The sequence below is a fragment of the Moschus berezovskii genome, chromosome 15 (genome assembly GCF_049115385.1).
Source record: "Moschus berezovskii isolate FMDL1 chromosome 15, NW_MosBer_1.0, whole genome shotgun sequence".
Classification (NCBI taxonomy): Eukaryota; Metazoa; Chordata; class Mammalia; order Artiodactyla; family Moschidae; genus Moschus; species Moschus berezovskii.
In genome coordinates this window covers 87,813,712-87,827,809 of record NC_142474.1, presented here as the reverse complement: position 1 = coordinate 87,827,809, position 14,098 = coordinate 87,813,712, and positions in this window count along the sequence as shown.

Genomic DNA, 14,098 nt, shown 5'->3' with positions numbered 1-14,098 from the left:
AGAAACCCAGAGAGTCCCCAACAGGATAAACCCAAGGCGAAATACTCCAAGACACATATTAATCAAATTAACAAAGATCAAACACAAAGAACAAATATTAAAAGCAGCAAGGGAAAAGCAGCAAATAACACATAAGGGGATTCCCATAAGGATAACAGCTGATCTTTCAACAGAAACTCTTCAGGCCAGAAGGGAGTGGCAAGACATACTTAAAGTGATGAAAGAAAATACCCTACAGCCCAGATTACTATACCCAGCAAGGATCTCCTTCAAATATGAAGGAGAAATCAAAAGCTTTACAGACAAGCAAAAGCTGAGGGAATTCAGCATCACCAAACCAGCTCTCCAACAAATGCTAAAGGATCTTCTCTAGACAGGATACACAGAAAGAGTGTATAAACTTGAACCCAAAGTAATAAAGAAAATGGCTACGGGATCGTACTTATCAATAATTACCTTAAACGTAAATGGGTTGAAATTTTCAAAAAGGCTAGGAAACAATTCTCATAGCCATCAATAGTTCAGTGTTGAGTTCATGAATAGTTTTTAAAGTTTGGGACAAACTGTAGTATTTGCTATTTGAAGTACTATTTGTAATTGGCATATTACGATGTAACATTGGTCTTCATTTCCAACTTAAAACGCCTAAAAATGCCTAACAGATTTTTAGATTTGTGAATTTTAGTTGAAATGTATTTTACAATGTTACTAAACCTGCAGAAATATTGAAATATTTCAGAGAACTTATTCACTGTACATTTAATTTATTTTATTTATAAAAGTTATGAACTGTAGAAAGTTTTACTTGTTGGGTCAAATGCTTGTTGCATTTGAAGTGCTAGTTACAAGAAAATCAAATACCTTCAATGTATAAATGCTATTAAGTTTTTAAAGGACTCTGGAGTATAAGTAAGTTTGTTTAAAGAAATTTAGTCTATTCAACCTGAATCAGCTCTGTCAAACATTAATTAAAAGCCTCATTTTAAAAAAATAAATAAATAAATAAATAATGGTGGTGGGAGGGAGGGTTGGGAAGCTGGCTGGAGGTGGAGGTGGTGAAGTTTATAAATCTAATTAAAAATGAAGTTGCATTTCCATTTTCCAAATCCACCCATCCACCAGCGTACTGTGTCACTAGACATTATGTACGATTTTACTTTGCGACAGAAACCATTACATTTAAAAATTCATTACAGCAAGGTGAGTTAGACACATGATGGATGCAGCTTTAATTCTGCCATATATTATTACAGTTAAAATGTAAATGATGAAAAATATTTTGTGCTTATCAGCATTTATGTGGAAATGTGTTTTACAGTGATGCTGCTGCTGCTAAGTCACTTCAGTCGTGTCCGACTCTGTGTGACCCCATAGATGGAAGCCTACCAGGCTCCCCCGTCCCTGGGATTCTCCAGGCAAGAACACTGGAGTGGGTTGATGTTATATTTCTATTATTGTGATAAAAAAAAAAGCAATACAAAAAGACGAAGTGTTTATTAAAACATGAAAAAAAAAAAAAGAAATAAATGGTTTTGCAGCACTGAAGAAATTATAGAAAGTAAATAAGCTAGATCAGACCTGTTTTAGGTAGTAATTTTATAGTTTATTTTAATTATTTCAGTTGTAAAATATTGTTATACTGTTAATTAGTTCTGATTGTTCATATTAAACTATTGTAATGCAAATAAATAAATAAATAAAATTAAAACAAAAAATAAATAAAAAAATAAAAAATAAAAAAAAAATAAAAAGCAGAGACATTATTTTGCCAACCAAGGTCAATCTAGTCAAGGCAATGGTTTTTCCCGTGGTCATGTATGGATGTGAGAGTTGGACTGTGAAGAAAGCTGATCGCCGAAGAATCGATGCTTTTGAACTGTGGTGTTGGAGAAGACTCTTGAGAGTCCCTTATACTGCAAGGAGATCCAACCAGTCCATTCTAAAGGAGATCAATCCTGGATGTTCGTTGGAGGGACTGATGCTAAAGCTGCAACTGCAATACTTTGGTCACCACATGCGACAAGTTGACTCACTGGAAAAGACTCTGATGCTGGGAAAGGTTTGGGGTGGGAGGAGAAGGGGACGACGGAGAATGAGATGGCTGGATGGCATCACCGACTCAGTGGACATGAGTTTGGGTGTACTCCGGGAGTTGGTGATGGACAGGGAGGCCTGGCGTGCTGTGATTCATGGGGTCGTGGAGAGTCGGACACGACTGAGCCACTGAACTGAACTGAACTGTGTGGTGTGACTTCAAAGACAACGGGAAACAAGATTTATTGGCATAACTTTACTATTGTGATGTACTAGAATTTACTTTATTGAGTATTTTTAATACCATTGTGTGATAGTGTACAATGATGATCCTCGAAAGCAGTAACGAGAATGAAACAGTGACGGTTTCCATGGGACAAAAAAGTGCCATAGGTCACCAACCACTGTAATGAAAGAATTATCAAAGGTGATAGAGAATAATGCTTGCTATAGTTCAGAAGCTGCAGACTACAACCTACAGAGCAAATCTGCCCCAGTTATGTCCCTGGGAACAAAGTTTTACTGACTCACTTCCAGTTGTTCATGTATTGTCTATGGCTGCTTTTCTGTGATTGTGGTTTCCATTATGTCCAGCCCCTGACATTTAAGGATAAGAGGCTTATGGAAGCTTCCTGATGGGAGAGACTGACTGTGGGGGAAACTGGGTCTTGTTCCGATTGGTTGGGTCATACTCAGTAAATCTTTAATCCAATTTTCTGTTGATGAGTGGGGCTGTGTTCACTCCCTGTTGTTTCACCTGAGACCAAACCATGGTGGAGGTAATGAAGATAATGGCGACCTCCTTCAAAAGGTCTCCTACATGCAGAGGCACACTCAGTGCCCGCCCCGCCATCCTGCAGCAGGCCCCTGCTGACTAACACCTCCACCAGGGACCCCTGGACACTCACAGGCAAGTCTGGGTCAACTCTCTTGTGGGGTCACTGCTCAAAGCTATGGTTTTTCCTAGAGCCATGTATGGGTGTGCAAGTTGGACTATAAAGAAAGCTTAGGAATTGATGCTTTTGAACTGTGCTTTTGGAGAAGCCTCTTGAGAGTCCCTTCAACTGCAAGGCGATCAAACCGGTTAATCCTAAAGGAAATCAGCCCTGAATATACATTGGAAGGACTGATGCTGAAGCTGAAGCTCCAATACTTCGGTCACTTGAAGCAAAGAACAGACTCACTGGAAAAGACCGCGATGACAGCAAAGATTGATAGCGGGAGGAGAAGGGAATGACAGAGGATGAGATGGCTGGATGGCATCACCGATGCGATGGACGTGAGATTGAGCAAGCTCCGGGAGTTGCTGAAGGACAGGGAAGCCTGGCGTGCTGCAGTCCATGGGGTTGCAAAGAATTGGTCCTGACAGATCATACGGACCACAGCCTTGTCGAACTCAATGAAACTAAGCCATGCCGTGTGGGGCCACCCAAGATGAGCGGGTCATGTTGAAGAGGTCTGACAGAATGTGGTCCACGGGAGAAGGGAATGGCAAACCACTTCAGTATACTTGCCTTGAGAACCCTATGAACAGTATCAAAAGGAAAAATGATAGGATACTGAATGAGGAACTCCCCAGGTCGGTAGGTTCCCAATATACTACTGGAGATCAGGGGAGAAATAACTCCAGAAATAATGAAGGGATGGAGCCAAAGCAAAAATAATAACCAGTTGTGGAGGTGACTGGTGATAGAAGCAAGGTCCGATGCTGTAAAGAGCAATATTGCATAGGAACCTGGAATGTTAGGTCCATGAATCAAGGCAAATTGGAAGTGGTCAAACAGGAGATGGCAAGAGTGAACGTAGACATTCTAGGAATCAGTGAACTAAGATGGACTGGAATGGGTGAATTTAACTCGGATGATCATTGTATCTACTACTGTGGGCAGGAATCCCTTAGAAGAAATGGAGTAGCCATCATAGTCATCAAAAGAGTCCGAAATGCAGTACTTGGATGCAATCTCAAAAATGACAGAATGATCGCTGCTCATTTCCAAGGCAAACCTGCCGGGAGCCAGCGAGGGAAATCCTACCCTTGGCAAAGGTCAATTGGGGAAGAGGCCTGATGGCCAAAGGCTAATCAGGACTTGAGGAACCCCCTGGACTTACCTGAGCATCTACCCCAAAGAAAACCGGAGTCTGACTGCCTTACTATCTTATGCCTCTTACCAAGTCCTCTAATACTTACAGGGGCTTCCCCCAACCACCTTTCTCTGAAAACATTAATTCAGAGCTGTAGTTAAAAAGTTCTCCTCTCCTCGGCTTAATAGGAGTGTTCCAATCCAAGCCCCTTTGATAGATTTCTAACTTGCATGACAAGTTTGTCCAGGCTCTTACAACTATGAGTGTGACTGTTTACAGCCTCCCAGCCATGCAAGAACAGAAAGCCTAATATTCTAAAATACAGGAATTTGTTGAAGAAGTTAAAATCATTAGACTAGTACTAAAAAAGATTTCATTGTTGAATCAATGCTTGCTGCAAAGTTTCCTCTATCTATTGTATCCTTGGAAATATATTAATCACATATAGAGAATATAAGTAGTAACCTTTGATTTAACCACATCAGATCTTAAGTTAATCAATTCCTTTCTTGTAGCTCACTACACCTGTGCCTTATAGGAATGTGACTTTGTCATGTGTCTAGCACCTGACTTCAGGAAAATCATCTTAAAAGAATATAAGACTTTTTCTAGCTAACTAACCTTTGTTAGGAGAGAGGGCAATAAACTGTTAGCAGGCCCCCTGGCCAGAAGATGATGTAAACCACCTAAAACTTTTGTATATCATGAGACATACAAAAATGAGCCCTGACCCTGATAATGGTCAAGACTGCTGACCCCACGTGATTTTGGCGTGACTCTATACCTCTCTTTCTCTATTTTTTATGTGCACAACTTAGGGTATAAAAACAGCACTAGAAAATAAAGTTTTGGGCCTTGCTCACTGAAGCTTGGTCGTTCTTTCTCCTTTTCCGTGTCGTTCTTTCTCTTTTTCCGTCCTTTTCTCTATTCTCCTTTTTCTGGTTGAGATCCTTGGAGCTCTGGGCCCTCTGAGTTTATTTATCTGCCTGGGCTTCTAAGACCCACTCGAGGGGGTGCCCTGGTGAGGTACCTCCAGTGATTCGAGAGGACGCCTGCGGCCTACGTAAACAGAGCAAACCCCGTGCTGGGCTTTTATTGGTTTCCTGCGTAAACCAAGGAATCATCAGCCCCTGTCTCTCTCTCTCTCTCTCTGACGCCGTCGCCGTTCATCCCGAGGATACCCTGGGCCATATCGAGGCTGGTCCCTGATACAAACCATTCAGTATTACAGTGATCCAAGCCTATGCCCCAACTAGTAACAGTGAAGAAGCCGAAGTTGAACGGTTCTATGAAGACCTACAAAACCTTTTAGAACTAACACGCCAAAAAGATGTCCTTTTCATTATAGGGGACTGGAATGCACAAGTAGGAAGTCAAGAAACACCTGGAGTAACAGGCAAATTTGGCCTTGGAGCACGGAATGAAGCAGGGCAAAGGCTAACAGAGTTTTGCCAAGAGAATACACTGGTCATAGCAAACACCCTCTTCAAACAATACAAGAGAAGACTCTACACATGGAAATCACCAGATGGTCAATACTGAAATCAGATTGATTATATTATTTGCAGCCAAAGATGGAGAAGCTCTATACAGTTAGCAAAAACAAGACCAGGAACTGACTGTGGCTCTAATCATGGAGTCCTTATAGCCAAATTCAGACTTAAATTGAAGAAAGTAGGGAAAACCCCTAGACCATTCAGATATGACCTAAATCAAATCCCTTATGATTATACAGTGCAAGTGAGAAATAGATTTAAGGGACTAGATCTGATAGATAGAGTGCCAGACGGAGGTTTGTGACTTTGTATAGGAGACAGGGATCAAGAACATCCCCATGGAAAAGAAATGCAAAAAAGCAAAATGGCAGTCGGGGGAGGCCTTACAAATAGCTGTGGAAAGAAGAGATGCAAAAAGCAAAGGATAAAAGGAAAGATATAATCATCTGAATGCAGAGTTCCAAAGAATAGCAAGGAGAGCTCAGAAAGCCTTCCTCAGTGATCAATGCAAAGAAGTAGACGAAAACAACACAATAGGAAAGACGAGATCTTTTGAAGAAAATTAGAGATACCAAGGGAATATTTCATGCCAAGATGGGCTTGATAAAGGACAGAAATGGTATGGACCTAACAGAAGCAGAAGATATTATGAGGTAGCAAGAATACACAGAAGAACTGTACAAAAAAGATCTTCATGACCCAGACAACCACAATGGTGTGATCATTCACCTAGAGCCAGACATCCTGAAATGTGAAGTCAAGTGGGCCTTAGAACGCATCACTACGAACAAAGCTAGTGGAGGTGATGGAATTCCAGTAGAGCTCTTTCAAATCCTGAAAGATGATATTGTGAAAGTGCTACACTCAATATGCCAGCAAATTTGGAAAACTCAGCAGTGGCTACAGGATTGGAAAAGGTCAGTTTTCATTCCAATCCCAAAGAAAGGCAATGCCAAAGAATGCTCAAACTACCAAACAGTTGCAGTCATCTCACACACTAGTAAAGTCATGCTCAAAATTCTCCAAGACAGGCTTGAGCAATATGTGAACCATGAACTTCCAGATGTTCAAGCTGGTTTTAGAAAAGGCAGAGGCACCAGAGATCAAATTGCCAACATCCGCTGAATCATGGAGAAAGCAAGAGAGTTCCAGAAAAAAATATATTTCTGCTTCATTGACTATGCCAAAGCCTTTGACTGTGTCGATCACAATTATCTGTGGAACATTCTGAAAGAGATGGGAATCCCAGACCACCTGACTTGCTCCTTGAGAAACCTGTGTGCAGGTCAGGAAGCAACAGTTAGAACTGGACATGGAGCAACAGACTGGTTCCAAATAGGAAAAGGTGTGCGTCAAGGTTGTATATTGTCACCCTGCTTATTTAACTTATATGCAGAAGACATCATGAGGAACGCTGGGCTGGAAGAAGCATAAGCTGGATTCAGGATTGCCGGGAGAAATATCAATAACCTCAGATATGAAGATGACACCGCCCTTATGGCAGAAAGTGAAGAGGAACTCAAAAGCCTCCTGAGGAAAGTGAAAGAGGAGAGTGAAAAGTTTGGCTTGAAGCTCAGCATTCAGAAAACAAAGATCATGGCATCTCTCCCATCACTTCATGGAAAATAGATGGGAAACAGTTTCAGACTTTATTTTTTTGGGCTCCAAAATCACTGAAGATGCTGATTGCAGACATGAAATTAAAAGACGCTTACTCCTTGGAAGGAAAGTTATGACCAACCTAGATACCATATTAAAAAGCAGAGACATTACTTTGCCAACCAAGGTCCATCTAGTCAAGGCTATGGTTTTTCCAGTGGTCATGTATGGATGTGAGATTTGGACTGTGAAGAAAGCTGATCGCCACAGAATTGATGCTTTTGAACTGTGGTGCTGGAGAAGACTCTTGCGAGTCCATTGGACTGCAAGGAGATCCAACCAGTCCATTCTAGAGGAGATCAATCCTGGGTGTTCATTGGAAGGACTGATGCTAAAGCTGAAACTGCAATACTTTGGCCACCTCATGCGACGAGTTGACTCACTGGAAAAGACTCTGATGCTGGGATAGGTTGGGGGCGGGAGGAGAAGGGGACGACGGAGAATGAGATGGCTGCATGGCATCACTGACTCTGTGGACATGAGTTTGAGTGTACTCCCGGAGTTGGTGATGGACAGGGAGGCCTGGCGTGCTGTGATTCATGGGGTCACGGAGAGTCGGACACGACTGAGTGACTGAACTGAACTGAACAGGTAAAATAATTTTATTAGACAACTCTAAAAAATGTTTTATTGTGATAATAAATATAATGTATAGATATGTCTGGGGAGTATGTAATTTCCTTGGTTCTGTCTTTCCACAGCAAAGATTTGAAACACAGTGGACCAGTGTTACAGCTCGCTTACAGCTCAGAGTTTTATTCAGCAAGCAAAGGAATATACACCCTCGAGGTGTGAGAGTGGGCCCACTACAAAGGGGAGGCCTTGAACCATCTCGGTTTCCTCTTGTTAGTCATTTGTCTCTTGCCCCTGAGCCTGCCCTATGGAAATTGGGCTAGCTAGGGGGGCTATTTGTTTCACCTGAGGTTGTTATTCTGGTCTTCAGATTTTCTTTTGTTCCATTTTTGTGTGCTTCTTCCTTACTTTGTCTTTTAGCCACCACCATTTTGGACTCCTTTTTCCTATTCTAACTAACATTCCCACCTCAAGAGATGGGAGGCCCATTTCTTTAGGAATAAAGGCATCAAGCTCTCTCTGGCTACTTCCTGATGAGTTGGGTCGGTGAGGGGCAATGGGCCTCCCTCTCTTGCTAGTCTGAAGCCTCAGAGTCCTTATAGTGGTATCCATCTAAGAGTGAGTGATGCTTTCCATGGTTGGGTGTAGTTTTATATATCCTTGTTGAATTGGCACTGCATGTTGCATTTTGTTGACCTGAGCAGAGACAAAAAGGGTTAAATAATCAATAATACATGGAGCAATGATAGGCAGCATCAATATGGTGATAACAGGGATTAGTAGGGGCATTCAGTTCAGTTCACTTCAGTCGCACAGTCGTGCCCAACTCTTTGCGACCCCATGAATCACAGCACGCCAGGCCTCCCTGTCCATCACCAACTCCTTGTGTTCACTCAAACTCATGTCCATCGAGTCCTTGATGCCATCCATCTATCTCATTCTCTGTCGTCCCCTTCTCCTGCCCCCAATCTTCCCAGCATCAGAGTCTTTTCCAGTGAGTCAACTAGTCACATGCGGTGGCCAAAGTATTGGAGTTTCAGCTTTAGCATCAGTCCTTCCAATGAACACCTAGGACCGATATCCTTTAGAATGGACTGGTTGGGTCTCCTTGCAGTCCAAGGGACTCTCAACAGTCTTCTCGAGCACCACAGTACAAAAGCATCAATTCTTCGGCGATCAGATTTCTTCACAGTCCAACTCTCACATCCATACATGACCACTGGAAAAACCATAGCCTTGACTAGACGGACCTTGGTTGGCAAAGTAATGTCTCTGCTTTTTAATATACTATCAAGGTTGGTCATAAATTTCGTTCCAAGGAGTAAGCGTCTTTTAATTTCATGGCTGCAGTCAGCATCCGCAGTGATTTTGGAGCCCCCAAAAATAAAGTCTGACACTGTTTCCACTGTTTTTCCATCTATTTCCCATGAAGTGATGGGGCCAGATGCTATGATCTTTGTTTTCTGAATGTTGAGCTTCCAGCCAACTTTTTCACTCTCCTCTTTCATTTTCATCAAGAGGCTTTTTCATTTCTCTTCACTTTTGTGTCATCTGCATATCTGAGGTTATTGATATTTCTCCTGGCAATCTTGATTCCAGCTTGTGCTTCTTCCAGCCCAGTGATCCTCATGATGTACTCTGCATAGAAGTTAAATAAGCAGGGTGACAATATATAGCCTTGATGTACTCCTTTTCCTATTTGAAACCAGTCCATTGTTCCATGTCCAGTTCTAACTGTTGCTTCCTGACCTACATACAGGTTTCTCAAGAGGCAGGTCAGGTGGTCTGGGATTCCCATTTCTTTCAGTATTTTCCACAGTTTGTTGTGATCTACATAGTCAAAGGCATTGGCATAGTCAATGAAACAGAAATAGATGCTTTTCTGGAACTCTCTTGCTTTCTCCATGATCCAGCGGATGTTGGCAATTTGATCTCTGGTGCCTCTGCCTTTTCTAAAACCAGCTTGAACATCTGGAAGTTCACGGTTCACGTATTGCTGAAGCCTGGCTTGGAGAATTTTGAGCATGACTTTACTAGCGTGTGAGATGAGTCCAATTGTACGGTAGTTTGAGCATTCTTTGGCATTGCCTTTCTTTGGGATTGGAATGAAGTCTGACCTTTTCAGTCCTGTGGCCACTGCTGAGTTTTCCAAATTTGCTGGCATATTGAGTACAGCAGTTTCACAGCATCATCTTTCAGGATTTGAAATAGGTCAATTGGAATTCCATCACCTTCACTAGCTTTGTTCGTAGTGATGCTTTCTAAGGCCCACTTGACTTCACATTCCAAGATGTCTGGCTCTAGGTGAGTGATCACACTATCGTGATTATCTTGGTCGTGAAGATCTTTTTGTAGAGTTCTTCTGTGTATTCTTGCCATCTCTTCTTAATAACTTCTGCTTCTGTTAGGTCCACACCATTTCTGTCCTTTATCGAGCCCATCTTTGCATGAAATGTTCCCTTGCTATCTCTAATTTTCTTGAAGCGATCTCTAGTCTTTCCCATTCTGTTGTTTTCCTCTATTTCTTTGCATTGATCGCTCACGAAGGCTTTCTTATCTCTCCTTGCTATTCTTTGGAACTCTGCATTCAGATGCTTATATCTTTCCTTTTCTCCTTTGCTTTTCCCTTCTCTTCTTTTCACAGGTATTTGTAAGGCCTCTTAAGACAGCCATTTTCCTTTTTTTCATTTCTTTTTCTTGGGGATGGTCTTGATCCGTGTCTGCTATACAATGTTATGAATAGCCATCCATAGTGAACTCTAATGATATAAAATATGGAGAAACAGAGAGTGAAATGGTTGTTTCCAGAGGTGTGGAGGAGGGGAAAACAAGGAGATGTCAAAAGTTACAAAGTTGTAAGATAACTAAGTCTGTGGATCTAGTGTACAGCATGATGGCTTCATCATGGAAATGAATACTGGACTGAATACTGGAAATTTTCTAAGAGGTTAGATTTTACCACAATAAAAGGTTAACAATTCCAGGGTGATTAAATGAATATGTTGATTAGCTTGACTATTATAACCATTTTACTATGTACCTGAATACCAGATCATGTTGTACACCTTACACATGCAATTTTAATTTAAAAGTTAAAAATTGGGACTTCCCTGGTGGCCCATTGGTTAAGAATCTTTCTTGTAATGCAGGGGACACAGTTTCAATTCCTGGTCAGGGAACTAGAATCCACATACCATGGAGCAACTAAGCCAGCATGCCACAACTACTGAGCCCCCATGCTCTGGAATCCACAATCCACAACTAGAGAGTCTGTGCATCACAATGGAAGCTCGGAGATGGCACAGTGAAAATCCCAAGTGCTACAACTAAGGCTCAACACAGCCTAATAAATATTTTTTAAAAACTTAAAAATATAAAAGCTGTTATTTACAGGGTGACACTATTTTAACTGGTTCAGGCTCTTTACTCTCTATACACACATAGAAAAACACATACACAGGGAGAGGAAGAGAAAGAGAAAATGGTAAGACAAGTGTAGATGTGATAAAGTGCTAAAAATTGGTGAATCTGGAGAAGAATCATTTGGAACTTACAAAAAAGAAGTTGCAAAACTCTGTATAATTCTGACTTTTATGTAAGTTTGAAATTATTTCAAAGGGAAAAAGGAAGTATGAGGCAATCTAACCACAAGGTACCAATCCAATAAACCCATGCTGAGGTACATTTTACCAGAACACTGACCTATAATCTAAAAATGTCAATATCATAGGGGGAAAAAAAGGAACGAGGGAGGGGTGGGCTGAGGAAATGTCCTAGATTCAAGGAGACTAAAGAAACATAACAAGTAAATGTAATGTGAAACCCTGGGTTAGATGCTCTTCATAGATTGGAAAAAATGTGTTATAAAATACATTTTCTGAACAAGCGATGAACTTAGAAAAAAAGATCCTTTACCATATAATAATAGCATTAAAACCATATTACATGTTGTGAATCCATGCCACGAGGTATGTGGGATCTTAGTGTTCCCCAAGCAGGGATCAAACTCACACTCTCTGCATTGAAAGCTCAGAGTCTTAAGCATTGGATCACCAAAGAAGCCCCAAAAGGTCCTTGTTCTTAAGAGAGGCATCCTGAGGTATCTAGAGGCAGAGTATGATGATGTCTGCAACTTTAAGGTGTTTCAGAAAAATTAATAAAAATAATAGTGTGTGTGTGTTTGTATGTTAAGGGGAACTTCCCTGGTGGTCCAGTGGTTAAAACTCCATTCATTCACTGCAGAGAACAAGTGTTCCATCCCTGGTCCAGGAATGAAGATCACCATATGCCTCCCAGCACCGCTGGGGGAATAAAACGGTGTGTATGTGTCTACCTAGAGAAAGAAAGAACAAATACAGCAAAATATTAATATCGGTGAATCTGAGTTAGCGCTTACTATTCTTGCAGCATTTCTGTATGTTTGAAATGTTTTTAAAATAAAATATTTTTAAAAAGCTATTACTTACATGAAATATTTTTCCCACTCTCTCAGACAGAATTAACCCTGCCTCCTCTAAGTTTTTGTGTTTTTATTTTTAACCTAAAATGCTCAATGTGTATGCTCAGTTGCTTTAGTTGTGTCCGACTCTTTGCAACCCTATGGACTGTAGCCTGCCAGGCTCCTCTGTCCAGGGGATTATCTAGGTAAGAATACTGGAGTGGGTTGCCATGCCCTCCTTCAGGAGATCCTCCTGACCCAAGGATTGAACATGCATCTCTTACATCTCCTGTATTGCAGGTGGATTCTTTACCACTGAGCCACTGGGGAAGCGAATGCTCAGACTGGGTTGTAATTATTTGTTGAAGCTTCTTGAGGTAGGAACTTAAATTCCTTTTGGAATTTAATCATGGGAGGGGTATTCTAATTCAAGGCAATTTTTATGTTGCTGGCATGGTTTTACTGTAATATTCTGATGCTAAATTTTGGGCTCACAGCAAAACACGGCTGGACATTCTTGAGCTGAGAACTAGAATAGAAAACTAAGTTTTTGGTTCGGAGCAAAGCACACTGGTGGAGTTAATCTGATAAATGACTCGTTCTGTCCCTTTATGGACCCCTGTGCAGGCATAACTGGAAAGCCCACCACTGGCTGCCAGGCACAGAAGCACTATATGAGGGAAAGATATTCTGAAAATTGAACCACTTGCCCTTGATGCTTGGAATATAACCCCTGGCATTTCTGTCTTATCACTTCCAAGACATGTATCTCAGGAGGGCGGCCCCATCCTCAGTTGGCCAGAGGTCTAATTATAAAACTCATGGGCTAATAGAGCTATGGTTGGCTTCCCAGGTGGCTCAGTAGTAAAGAATCTGCCTGCTAATACAGCAGAAAAACATCTATGCCCATGTGCCACAACTATAGAGCCTGCACTCTAGAGCCCGGGAGCTGCAACAGCTACTGAAAACCTCGAGCCCGTGTCCCACAACAAGAGACGTGTCCCACTGCAATATGAAGCCACATTAACTAGAGAGTAGCCCCTGCTCACCACAACTAGAGAAAAGCCCATCAGCAATGAAGTCCCAGTACAGCCAAGAATAAATAAAGTTATTTAGAAACTGAGAGAGAGAGAGAGATTATATAGTTGGAGGGTGATGGAGAAACCATGCTCTTCCCATCCCTCTAGTCTTCTTTGACTGAGAACTTAGAATAGGGACTTCCCTGGTGGTCCAGTGGCTAAGACTCTGCATTTCCAATACAGGGGGTGACCAGCTTTGATCCCTGCTCGGGAAACTCGATCCCACATGCCCCAATTAAGAAGCCCACGAGCCACAATGAAGACACTGTGAGTCACTACTAAGACCCAGCACCGTCAAAATACATATTAAAAAAAAAAAAAAAGATAAAAAAGAAACTGAGCATTGTTAAAAATCATAGGAAATAGTTTCTGTCCACAGTACTGAAAAGACAACTTCTACTCTTCTCTCTGCTCGCTTCCCTTATTTCTTCCTCCTCCAGGAAGAAAAAAGTACTTGTATGATTAATAAGACTAGGTATAGGGCTACCCTGGTGGCTCAGACAGTAAAGAATCTGCCTGCAATGCAAGAGACTTGGGTTTGATCTCTGGGTTGGGAAAATCCCCTGGAGCAGGAAATAGCAATCCACTCTGGTATTCCTGCCTGGGAGATCCCGTGGACAGAGGAGCCTAGCAGGCTACAGTCCACGGGGTCGCTCACGACTGAGTGCGCACACACACACAGGGTCACTACACACACACACTGCCCATGCTCCTTCTGAGCTTCTCTCTTGGAGATA